The sequence below is a fragment of the Nomascus leucogenys genome, chromosome 3, assembly GCF_006542625.1.
Source record: "Nomascus leucogenys isolate Asia chromosome 3, Asia_NLE_v1, whole genome shotgun sequence".
Lineage (NCBI taxonomy): Eukaryota > Metazoa > Chordata > Mammalia > Primates > Hylobatidae > Nomascus > Nomascus leucogenys.
In genome coordinates, this window is record NC_044383.1 from 88,421,186 (window position 1) to 88,434,119 (window position 12,934).

The window sequence follows — 12,934 nt, forward strand, 5'->3', positions numbered from 1 at the left end:
CTGATACTGATAATTTTGTTATTCTTGCTAAAAGTTTGTCAGTATTGTTGATCTTTTCAGACTTGGCTTTGTGTTTCTTTGATTCTCTTTTTCAAGTTGTTGCTTCATTAGTTTTCATTCTAGTTTTTCTTATTTTCTTCCTTCTGCTTTATTCGGATATACTTTGCTCTTCTTTTTCCACTGCTTTATGTTGAAGGTTAGGTCATTGATATGAGGTCATTTTTCTTTTTAAATATAATCATTTACATTTATAAATTTCTCTCTAAGCACTGCTTTAACTTCATCCCATAAGTTTATTATGTCATGTATTTTTATTCAGCTAATAATATATCCTTATGTCAGTGTGATTTGCTCTTTAATCTTTAAATTTTAAAGATTTTAAATTTAAAATGCATTTTAAATTTCCGTAAGTCTATTTCTTTCTGTTATTAATTCTTTGTTTTTACCCTTTGGCCTAAGCAAAAAACTTATGACTAAGTCCTCATTTCTATCAGAATTTTGGGATAACTGACCAATTTCTGCAAAAAGCCATATTAGATATTAATTTTATATCTATTTGGAAAATATTGTTACCTTAACGATATTATGTCTTTTGATCCATGAACTTGAGATTTTTAAATTTATTTTTAAAGATTTCAGGGGTACAAGTGCAGTTTTGTTTCATGGGTATATTGTGTAGTGGTGAAGTCTTGGTTTTAATGTGCTCATCGCCCCAATAGTGAACATTGTACACAATAGGCAATTTTCAATCCTCACTCCCTTCCCAACCTCCTACCCTTTTATAGCTCCGGTGTCTATTATTACCCTCTCTATGTCCATGTGTACCCATTGTTAATTCCTACTTTTAATTGAGAATGTGAGGTATTTGACTTTGTTTCTGAATTATTTCACTTAAGATGATGATCTCCTGCTTTATGTTGTTGCAAAAGACATGATTTCATTCTTTTTTATGGCTAAGTAGTATTACATGGGGTGTATGTGTGTTTGTGTGTGTGTATATATGTGTGTGTATATATATGTATAATTTTCTTATAGATATATATATATCAATAAGAATTATACATATCTATAAGAATTTTATATATAAGAATTATAGATATATACATATATATATATATAAAATTTTCTTTATCCAATCATCAGTTGATGGACATTTAGGTTTATTCCACAACTTTACTATAGTGAATAGTGCTGTGACAAACATGTAAGTTCAGGTGTCTTTTTGATATAGTGAATTCTTTTCCTTTGGGTATATACCCAGTAATGTGACTGTTGGATTATATAACTGTTCTATTTTTAGTTCTTTGAGTAACCTCTATACTGTTTTCCACAGAAGTTATGCTAATTTGCATTCTCACCAACAGTGTATAAGCATTCACTTTTCTCTAAATGTGCTATAACATGTGTTATTATTTGAGGTTTTAATAATAGCCATTCTATCTGGTGTACGATGGTATTTAATTGTGGTTTTAATTTGCATTTCTCTGATAATTTGTGATGTTGAACATTTTTTCATGTCTTTTGGCTGCTTGTATGTCTTGTTCTGAAAAATCTCTTATGTCTCTTTTGTCCTCTCTCCTTTACCACTTTTGCATTAAGAGAATAGTTTCTTGTGTAACATTTTAATTTAATGATTTTTCTTTGTATTTTTTGTTATTTTCCTTGTGGCTGATTTAGGAATTATATATCTTAATTTATAAGAATCTATTTCATATTTATACTTATTTAGGATTTTTTTTTTTTTTTTTTTTGGGATGGAGTCTAGCTCTGTCACCCAGGCTGGAGTGCAGTGGCGCCATCTCAGCTCACTGCAAGCTCTGCCTCCTGGGTTCACGCCATTTTCCTGCCTCAGTCTCCCGAGTAGCTGAGACTACAGGCGCCCGCCACAACACCCAGATGATTTTTCTTTTCCTTTCTTTTTTTTTTCTTTTTCTTTTTCTTTCTTTCTTTCTTTTTTTTTTTTTTTGTATTTTTAGTAGAGATGGGGTTTCACTGTGTTAGCTAGGATGATCTTGATCTCCTGACTTTGTGATTCACCTGCCTCGGCCTCCCAAAGTGCTGGGATTACAGGCATGAGCCACCACGCCCAGCCACTTATTTAGTTTAGTATAGAAACAATCCTAGAAAGCTCTATTTCCTCTTATCCATTTTATGCTCTAATTTTTGTACATATTATATGTATATATGCTTCAAACCCAACCATACATCATTATATATGCTGCAAACCCAACAATACATCATGGAGATAGCAGTCTCCACTTAATTGCTTACCAATAAAATTTCCATTATTTCAGAGAGTACCCTTCAACTCGAACTTGCCTACATTCTTTTCTAAATAAAGTTAGCTCTTTTGGGCAGAACTTCAGAGTTCTCAGTTCTTATTACCTGGCTCTCTTCTTGGGCAAAATATGCACCACTGCTCTGGAGTTAGGAATGGGAAGGAGGGTACGAGTTAAGGTTCAAATTACATAGACACTTCCTATTGTTACTGAGATTTAGTGTTTCTTGAAAAAATAATTACATATAATTTGCCGTATATCTTAGAACAGTCTCTGGAGACTTTAAATGTTGATATATAATATATACATAATTATGTTTAATTAATGTATGATATATACATATATATCATTATACATATAACATCATATATAAGGTTATAGGTACATGATATATAATAAAACAATGCTAACACATATTTTATATGTATAATTAGGTACATGATTTTGTATATGATATATATGTATATTATTATATTATTTTTATCAATTGTGAATGTTTCACTGGAGAAGAGGTTTGTGAAGGTCCTCTGATCCCAGTTAGAAGCAGATTTTCCTTGTGTTTTAAGAGCCTCTAGCAATTGGGGTTTCAGTACCAGACCTATTAGCAACCCTGTCCTATTGGGAAACGAAGGAGAACTAGACATGGGTGTTTACAGTGTGACTTTTGTGGGATACTACTTTAACCTGCTAGACAGCCTAATGTCTAGTTCTCAAACCTTTGACCAGGGGGTCTCTCACACAGGAAAGGTGTTTATATTGGAAGATGCCCTTGTGGCTCTTGTTTGATCCATGTTCAGTTTGTGCCTGCCTAACCATTGCTGCAGCACTGGGATCCTGACTTTGTGTTCTTCCTGGCATCCCAGGGAAATTCTGGCCAGGGGAAGCTGTAGTTCTTTGTATGGAAGGTGCAAATTTGATACACCACCACAGTAAGAAACAAGCTCGAAGACTTTTTACTTATGGATCCTAGGCAGGGAGAACACAATGAGTCAGGAGGACAGTTCTCTGTCTCCAGGTCATGCAAGGCAGAAATGTAGAGTCAGGCATAGAGAGAGAGAGAACATATGGCAATTAGCAGGATACATAAGGGCATAGGGTGTGGATTATGTTAAGTTTGCGGAAAAATACCTGAATAGTTTTTTTAAAGGAAGTAGCCGGAAAATGGACAACCTGGTCTGCTAAGCTGGAGAGATGCATCTAAGCTCTTATCTGGGGCCTCTGGATTGAGGCATTTGGGTGTGGTGTAGAACTGGAAACTGAGTCAAGGGTGACCAAACCCTGCTTCTGCTATAAGAAAGTTAAACTTGTATTCAAAATGAACACCAAGGCAACATAAAATTATAAGAATTTACTATACTTCATTATTCATTTTTTGATCTCGGGACATTTGCTTAACTGCTGTGCGTCTTAGGTGTCCTCCTGTAAAACTGGATAAAGTACCAGGTGTATAGTGCTGTTTTGCATATCGGCTTAGATAAAATTTGTAAACCTTATTTTTTCAATGCCTGCTCATAAAAGCTATCGAATACAATTTAGTTCCCTGTTTTTCTTTCAGATATCCAAATCTGTCACTCTCACCATGCCATTTCTATAACAAGTCAGAGAGTCTATCTTCAGCTTTGTCATTGCTCTCCCTCATTTTTCAGTTTGTTCCTTGAGTTGAATAATACCTCTGTAAAGTGTTTCACATGAGTCTTAATAAAAAAAAGTAATGTTTATTTTTGTAATAATTTATGTGAGAATATATCTCAGTGAAAACATATTCTCCTTGCATGTTATCATACACAAGTATTTTTGAATGACATAATAATGTATTGACATTTTATACTTTTGATTTCACAGTATGTTTGCCGTTACTTGTTCATAACAAAGCATCAGTCATAAATTTGAAGTCTGTGGAATTGGTTAATTTTACCTCATTTGAGTAAATCTCAAAATAGGAGGTAGGAGGAAGGAAGGAAAGAGAAAGGGAGTATAATAACTAATTGGAGAAAAATATATTTGATAAAATAATCCTTGTCTGTATAAAACACTTTTCAATAATAACTGATATGTTTCCCTAAAGGTAGTTTATAATCTATTTTTCTTTTTAGAATAATTATGATGTTTATGTGGTTTGGATTTCTTTGTAATCCACATTAGATAGCATAAAAACAAGTATAGTATATAACCAATAAATATTTAGTGACTGCATGTACCTTGTGTATAACTTTATGTGCCAAATTCTTCATACAAATAAATTAATCTGTAAATTTTCTCCTCATCAGAAATATGTATTCTTTGTCTACTGTCATTTTGCCATTATCAGAATGTATATTTTACATGGCATTTCCAAATTAAAGTTAATTATTCTCCCCTGTGAAACAATGTACTTTGTATTTTAACAAATTGTTTAGCTAAGGAAGAAAACAATTTAGGTAATGCAAATATGTCAAAAGATAATTGCATTGTAGCATAAGTTTAATATAAAAGGCACAAAAGTTTTAGGTGTGTCCTAAGAAGTGATTGATTTCTCTAGGGCAGAAGTAAAGGAGAAATTTTAAAAATATATTATGAAAGTAGCGATGCCCGAGTAGATCTTGAGAGTAACAGAATTAATAGAGTTTGACAAGGCTGGAGTTCCTGTAAGAAAATAAGCGCATTACTAAATCCACTTTATTCTAATCATTTGTTTAGATCTTAACTTTTATAACAAGATATGTTGAGGACCTGAATGTTCTAGTCATCTGTTTCCCCTGAGCACATAATGCAATCAATGGCCTGTGATAGGTGCTCAAGAAATTGTCAATGCATAAGTGATTCAAAGGATAAAGGAAGAGGGACTAATATTTGACAGGCCCATCCCCTCCTCACTTGCTCTGAGCTGTGTCCTGCGATTATGATAGGATATCTTATGAATCAATCCATCAAAACTGAGCAAACTTAGAAAATATTAACAATTTAATGGTTGGTTTTTAGCTAAGTCTTATAATCCAAGGCAAATATAGTTTCCTCTTTTATATTCTCCAATACTTGTTATATGTATTCATCTCTTGTAGACAGTAAAACTTAATTTTACGCTTGGTAATCAATAATTTATAGTATTTTATCGCAATATTACTTATGTATTCCATGATAAGTAACTCAATGTAATATTAGGCTAAGTTTTAAGTTACCTAAAGATCTTGAAAATTTTGTTCAGGTTGACAAACTATAAAACAGAATTATTGTTGAAATAAAAAGATTGAGAGAATTATGATTCAACTTATTTAAAATACATTTTTATGATATTAAACATTTTTATAGGAGTACATTTTTATTTTATTAGTAACCTAGTATACAAACTTCCAGGAATTCAGATTAAATAGACTTTTCATGAGGAATCAAACCTAAATCTTATAAAAATTAAATTGCCCACTTGTATATTACTTAACATTGTTACTTTATATAAAGTCATATAACTGTTTTTCTTCTTTAAATCATTATTAAACCAGTTGTGATTTGATATTTTATAGAAAATGCCTTTGGTGATTTTTTTTAGAGGTTATCACAATTCATGTATTAGAAATTCTTTTAAAAAATTCTATGTATTTGAGAATATTTAATTTACATAAGCACTTTTAAAAAATAAACAAATTAGAACAGTGATTCTTTAGCTTAAGAGATGCTACAATTTAATGTACTTTTATCCTCTGGAGATGGAAGTGAAGATCTTTCTCAATTTCAAACACAGTTGCATAGTCACAAAGACAACTTATACCTGCAGTCCCATCACCTCAGTCACGGGTCAAAAGTGAACACGAAAACCCAAAATCTTTCTGGTCCAGATATCAGGTGTTTTCCTTCCCAGTGGGCAGGAAACACTTTCCCAATTGATTTGAGATCTACGCAAACAGGTAAACAAACAACAAGCCAACAAACCATTCCACCGTTGATGGTGTATATGTACCATATTTTCTTTATCCATTCCACCGTTGATTGAGTGTTACTGTGTTGATTCTATGTCTTTGCTATTGTGAATAGCACTGTGATGAATGTATGAATGCATGTTTCTTTTTGGTAGAATGATTTATTTTCTTTTGGACATATAGCCAATAATGGGATTGCTGGGTTGAAAGGTAGCTCTGTTTTTAAGTTTTTTGAGTAATCTCCAAATGGCTTCCCACAGTGGCTGAAATATTAATAATTTACATTCTCACGAACAGTGTATAAGCATTCATATTTATCCCGAGCCTCACCAGCATCGTTGTTTTTTGTCTGTTTAATAATCACCATTCTGATGGGTGTGAGATGGTATCTTATTGTGGTTTTGATTTACATTTCTCTGATGACTAGTGGTGATGAACATTTTTTCATGTTCATTGTCTGCGTGTATGTCTTCTTTTGAGAAGTATGGGTTCATGTCCTTTGCCCACTTTTTAATGGAATCATTTGTTTATTGCTTGTTGATTTATTTTAGTTCCTTATGGATTCTGGATTTTAGACCTTTGTTGGATGCAGTTTGTGAACGTTTTCTTCTATTCCGTAGGTTGTCTGTTTACTGTGTTGATAGTTTCTTTAATTTGGTCTTACTTTTATTGCAATTGCTTTTGGGGACTTGGCCAAAAATTATTTGCCAAGGTCAATGTCAAGAAGAGTATTTCCTAGGTTTGTAGTCGAAGGTCTTATATTTAAATCTTTAATTAATCTTGGGTTGATTTTTATATATGGTGAAAGGTAGGAGTACGGTTTTATTCTTCTGCACATGGCTAGCTAGTTATCCCTGCACCATTTCTTGAATAGAGAGTCTCTTTCCCATGGCTTGTTATTGTCAGCTTTGTTGAAGATCAGATGGTTTTAGGTGTGTGGTTTTATTTACGGGTTCTCTATTCTGTTCCATTGATCTATGTGTCTATTTTTGTACCAGTACCATGCTGTTTTGATTATTGTAACCTTATAGTTTAGTTTGAAGCCAGGTAGTGTGATGCCTCAAGATTTGTTCTTTTTGCTTCTGATCACTTTGGCTCTCTGGGCTCCAAAATTTAATACACTTTTCTATGTCTAGTAGGGACTAACTCTCTGCCCAGAGTTTAATCATGAAACTAGTGAGCCAGTGTTACTAATAGAAATATGACCTATCTCTCAGACATAATAGGGCATAAAAACTTCAGTGGCTGAAAAATCATCTGAAAGACTTTTTAAAAATGTACAATCTGAGCCATTTTTTTCTGATTTACTGTATCAAAACCTCTAGAGTTGGATCTAGAATTCACTATTTTTAGCAAGCACTTGAAGTAATGTTTCTAAACTCTAAAATTTCAAAGCAATAACTCCTTAATAAATGACACCACTTTTACATACATTTATGACTATAGTTGTAAGTATGCATAATAAACATTCAATCTCAGTAATATCCAAAAATGCAAGAACATAAAGATCTTCTACAATAAAAGACACGTTAAAACTTATAATGCAAGACATAGAAAGATTTTCACTACCATAACCTTTCAGGAGAAAGTTTTTTGCTGTCTTTTCCTCAGAAATTTGGAATCACTATGATATTTTGAAATCTTCATGAACCTCAAGATGTTTAATTTTAGATCTTGTTTTAAACATACTACCAATTATAAGGTTATTTATATTAAATGATAATTTTAAAGGATCAGGAATGTGATAATATTGTCAAGTATTGGGGGGAAATTGCCCTAAATAGCATTATAAATAAATCATCCAATCATCAGTGTTACTCAAAGTTCATTCTTTGGAACCCTATTACCTTCAGATACAGTATGAACTAAAAGCATTATTGTGATCAAATAGGTGTGAGAAATGATGCATTGTATAGCACATCTGATTGCAGTGAATCACAATGCACAATAACATATCAAAGGCCCTGGAGAGGTCTTACAAGGGCTCAACCTTCCCAATACAGTTTAGCCCTACTAATACATAGTAATATATCGAGAAGAAATATACATTTGGATATACTAATTTATATGACTCATACAATTGGTCCCTTTAAATTGGCAATCAACATATGCTTTATTAAATTATACTACTTCCAAATTCTGAAAGTCATTTTTAATAATAGAGTCTCTACTATACAAATTTAACTAGTTGTGTCCAGGAAAATTTAGCCAACTTGTCTTTTTGTAAATAATTGTGCATAAAAATGCATTTTATAAAATGTAAACAATACCAATGAGTATTATAAAGTATCAAAACAAAAGACATGCAAAATCTTTTACACTTTATTTTAAAATAATTTTTGAGTACATACTATGTCTGCCAGAAAATGTGCAAGATTCTATGGAAATTTATCAATAGCAGATACACATCCTGCCTTCCTTGAGGTTATGATATCACAGAGAAGACAAATGTTAAGATACTATTAGGCATATGTTGAATGCTAGCTAAAAAAGTGGCGGGTGCTATAGAAACTGCATTAGTTAAAGTTCTACAGAAAAACAGAACATACACACACATAACGAAATTTAATTTAAAGAATTGGCTCACACAATTATAGGGACTTTGGAAAGTCTCAATCTGTAAGCAAGCCAGCAGGCTGGCAACTCCGGCAGAGGAATGCTACAGTATTGAGGAAGAATTTCTTTTCTGAGAAATCTTAGATTTTGCTCTCAATGCCTTTCAACTGATTGGATGAAGCTCATCCACATCATCGAGGACAGTCTCCTTTACTTAAAGTCAATTGATTGTAGATGTTAGCCACACATACAAAATAGCTTCAAGCATCACCTAGATTTGTGTTTGATTAAACAGCTGGGTAATAACCTAGCCAGACTGATACATAAAAGTAACCATCACAGCAATATATTAGAGGGCATATATAAAACAGTTAATCGATCAAACTGGGAAGCTCAAGACAGGTTTTATTTAAAACTCGAATTGAATTTAACTGAGACTTGAAACAAAAATAGAGTTAGGTAAAAATTAAGGGTAAATTATAGGGTAAGGTTGGATCCAGAAGAAACAAAATCTTATATAGAAATATTCAAACATGAAAAGAATAGTGCTGATTATTTTGTTTCTTTCTTTTATATAGGAAGCACAAAAAAAGGAAGGCGTCAAGGACGATTTTTTGGTTCCACAGAGTGAGTTATAGAGCCACAAAAAGAAAAATAGTAGAGAAAAATCGTAGTTTCAGTTTGGGGTCTGTTAACTTTGAAATGCCTGTAAGCCCTCTACACAGAGATATCTAGTAAGAATATAAGAATATGGGCACAGAGAGGTTAGGTTTGGTGTTGTTAACTCAAGAAATGTAAATCTTGGGAATAGATGAAATCACCTGAGGAAGTGTAGGGTGAAGAGACTGGTGTTTAGTCAGTGACCTGTGGCACTTAATTCACCAAGATTTCATAGGAAAATAACCCAAAAAAGGAGATTGAGAGAGCAGCCAAATACACAGGTAATGCGGAGTGTGATATCAGGGAAACCAAGAAAAGGGCTTGTTGTAAGAAAAGTGTTGTGATCAACAATGTTATGTCCTGCTGAGATGTCAAGCAAGACAAGGATAAAGAGAAATCCATTGGACTTTCTGACATGGAATTCATTGCAGAAGCCCAATTTGAGGTAAGTGAGAAAAAACTGGAGTTGAGGAAATAGAAACAGCATGTGTGAAAATAAGAGTGGAAAAAGTGGAAAAGGCCTAAGAGTGGGAAAAGACTGAGAGTGCCAAAAATGAAGGTCAAGGTGGGCAGGTGGAGTCAGGTAGTTTTTAGGCCATTTATTTGTAAACAGATATTTTATGTATGTATGTATGTATGTACATATGTATCTATCTATCTATCTATCTCTGTCTGTCAGTCAGTCGGTCGGTCTGTCTGTCCATCCATCCATCCATCCATCCATTCAACTGTCATCTATTTAATCTATTTTTCTTTGGGGTTAAATTATAAAAGAGCAAGGAGAGAAGAGATTTAAAAACTATAAAGACAGGGAATAATTGATAACATAACATCCCTGAGAAAACTGAAGAGGATGATATACAAAAACAAAATCATTTAGTTTTGGATGGAGCGTAGGGGTAGAGGGGTCTGTCATTATATTGGAAGGAGAGGAGGAAAAAGAGGTCAAAGTGAAGGGAAAGGTAGCAAGATCCGACATTTCAGGAAAATGGAAAGTGTTTAAAGATCTACAGTGAGAAATTGGAGATGAACTCATTGGGTAACAGTAAAATTATAGGGCAATTTTGAACATTCAGTGGAAACTGGAGACCACTGAAGAAATTTATCTTCTGTTATGTAATATATTTTTCTCAGTGGAATTGAGTAGCTTAAATATACTCATGGAATAAATGGCTATATTTTTTTCTAGATTGTTTACATGAGTGTGACAGCAGGATAACAAAGCCCAGGAATTTAGCCTACTGGAAAAAAAAGGGCAGTTTAAAAGTGTTCTGTGCATCTGGGTGTGGTGGCTCATGCCTATAAACCCAGCAATTTGTGGGGCTGAGGAGAGAAGATCACTTGAACCCAGGAGTTCGAGACCAGCTGGGCAAAATAGAGAAATCGTGTCTCTATAAAAATATTAGCCGGGCATGGTAACACACTTGCATTCCCAGCTATTTGGGAGGCTGAGGCAGGATGATTGCTTGAGCCCAGGAGTTTGAGGCTGCAGTGAGCTACGATCATGCCACCACTGCCCTCCAACCTAGGTGACAAAGAGACACCCTGTCTCTTAAAAGAAAAAAAATGGCCTGTGGAATATGGATTTAGAATAGAGGTAAGTGACATTAGAAAATAGAGGAGTCATAGGAAAGAGAAAAAAGTCTGGTGGACAGAAATTTCACTGTTTGGAAAAAAAAAACCAACAACTGTAGTAGGATAAACCAAATAGATAAGTAAGAGGACAGAATTTGTAGTTGTGCAGTAGAATGACTTACTGAAGAGTGGGGGAATAGTGGAATAGTGGATAGTGGAGGAAAATTTTACAGAAGACAAAGAAGTTAAGCCTTTAACTAGCTGTCCATGTGTACATGTAATTGTCATGGTATCAAATAAAAAATTGGAATGGAAACATGATGCCACAGGTACCAATGACTTCAATGAGTGAGGAAGTAGCCAGGCAAGTAGGCAGTGACAGTAATGAAGTGACAAAGGAATTTATAAAGCCATATGGTGTGAACTAAATAGGAGAGGGATTTTTTTTTTTTACAAGAGAGGGTATAATAGGAAATAAATAGAACATAGTGTATACCTATTTATTAGTGGTTATGTTATGTTATGTTATGTTATGTTATGTTATGTTATATGTTATGTGTTTGAGTCTTCTGTGAACCAGATGCCAAGATGGAATTAGAGGTGCCAAGATTTATTGGGAACTATCTATGAGGGATAAAGAAGAAGGAGAGGAAGCAGAAGTAGGCAAAGAATGCCTTCAGACAGCAATTCAGCCCTGACATGTGTGAAAGGAGATAAGGAAGGGATATTTGGTAGGAAACTCATGACTACATGGGCATCCTGCAAAATCCTCAGCCAGACCAATGTGGAGGCCCCAGGCAAATGTTTCTCCCTGGAAAAATCCCACATCAGGCAGGCATGCCCCAGATTTATAGACCTCACCATATTTAGTCATTGGCTGTGAGCAGAGCATAGGATGTGTGGCTTTGGAGTAAAAGCCATTGTGGACCCGAAGGTGCTGGAGGCTGTTGGCCAACTCTGCTTCCACGGAGGATTTTCTGGAAGGGAGATTTTAGTGGAAGATTTCTAGAACCTGCATGCTTCATCCTCTCAGGCATCCCACCTCTTCCACACAGTCCTTTAAGCCTTTTCTCACGGCACTTATTTTATTTGGTTTGTTTTGCTTTCTTTCCTAGAAATACTCTATTTAGAAAATGACACCTACTAAATAAAGCTCCTCGAGAAACTTTCCTGGAGGTGGACTATATGAGAAACATACTTGAAATGGACTGAACAAAGTTATTCTTGTGAGTTAGATGCAGCAACCCATATGCTTACTTGTAGAAGAAAAAAGTGACTGAAATTATAATCTGGATGTAAAAATCTTAAAATCATGATGGTTACATTCCTGCCTGATAGGAGGTTTTTTTCTGAGCCCCACATATTTCTATTGTCAGAGACTAAGTCCATAAGCCTAGCTTCCAGGTGGCTTCTGATCTTCATGCAGAGTATGGTTTGGATGTCAGTGTGTTATGGATCAAAGTTGATGGGTTAAAAGTCTGTATATCACAGGTGTTTCAAGATTAAAGGCAGGGGAGTGGTCTCTTCATCAGGGAACTGACAGTTGTTATGCACACTTAATTATACATTTCTATATCTAATTATAAAGAGTTTTAAGAATAGTATATCCACATCTCTGCCATGGATGATCTGGAACTTTAAAAATGGCATTTGTTATGAAATGACTAAATATAGTAATATAATTGCTATTGAGTTGTCCTTTTCTTGACTGTCAGGCAGTAACCTCATCATATCATTTAATTCTGATTGGCAGCTGTTTGGTACTATTCATCTTACTTTTTTCTCCTTGAACATTACTCACTTTGTAATCATTGTATCTTTAATATCTGTGTCATACATTTGAAGCAATCTGGCAGTTTCTGACAGAAAGAAGTTAGAATATAAAAGCCAACTTCCCTGTATTTTTTTCTGGTAGAATTGCTGATATATCTACAACCATAGAAATATTATGAAAAAGTAGTTGAATTAAACAATGTC

General features: G+C 34.1%; 1 protein-coding gene across 7 annotated transcripts in view; it reads left to right on the forward strand.

Moving 5' to 3' along the window:
• GRIK2 (glutamate ionotropic receptor kainate type subunit 2) overlaps positions 1 to 12,934 on the forward strand; it is a 672,448-nt gene that overhangs the window by 567,346 nt on the left and 92,168 nt on the right. The window lies entirely within an intron of this gene.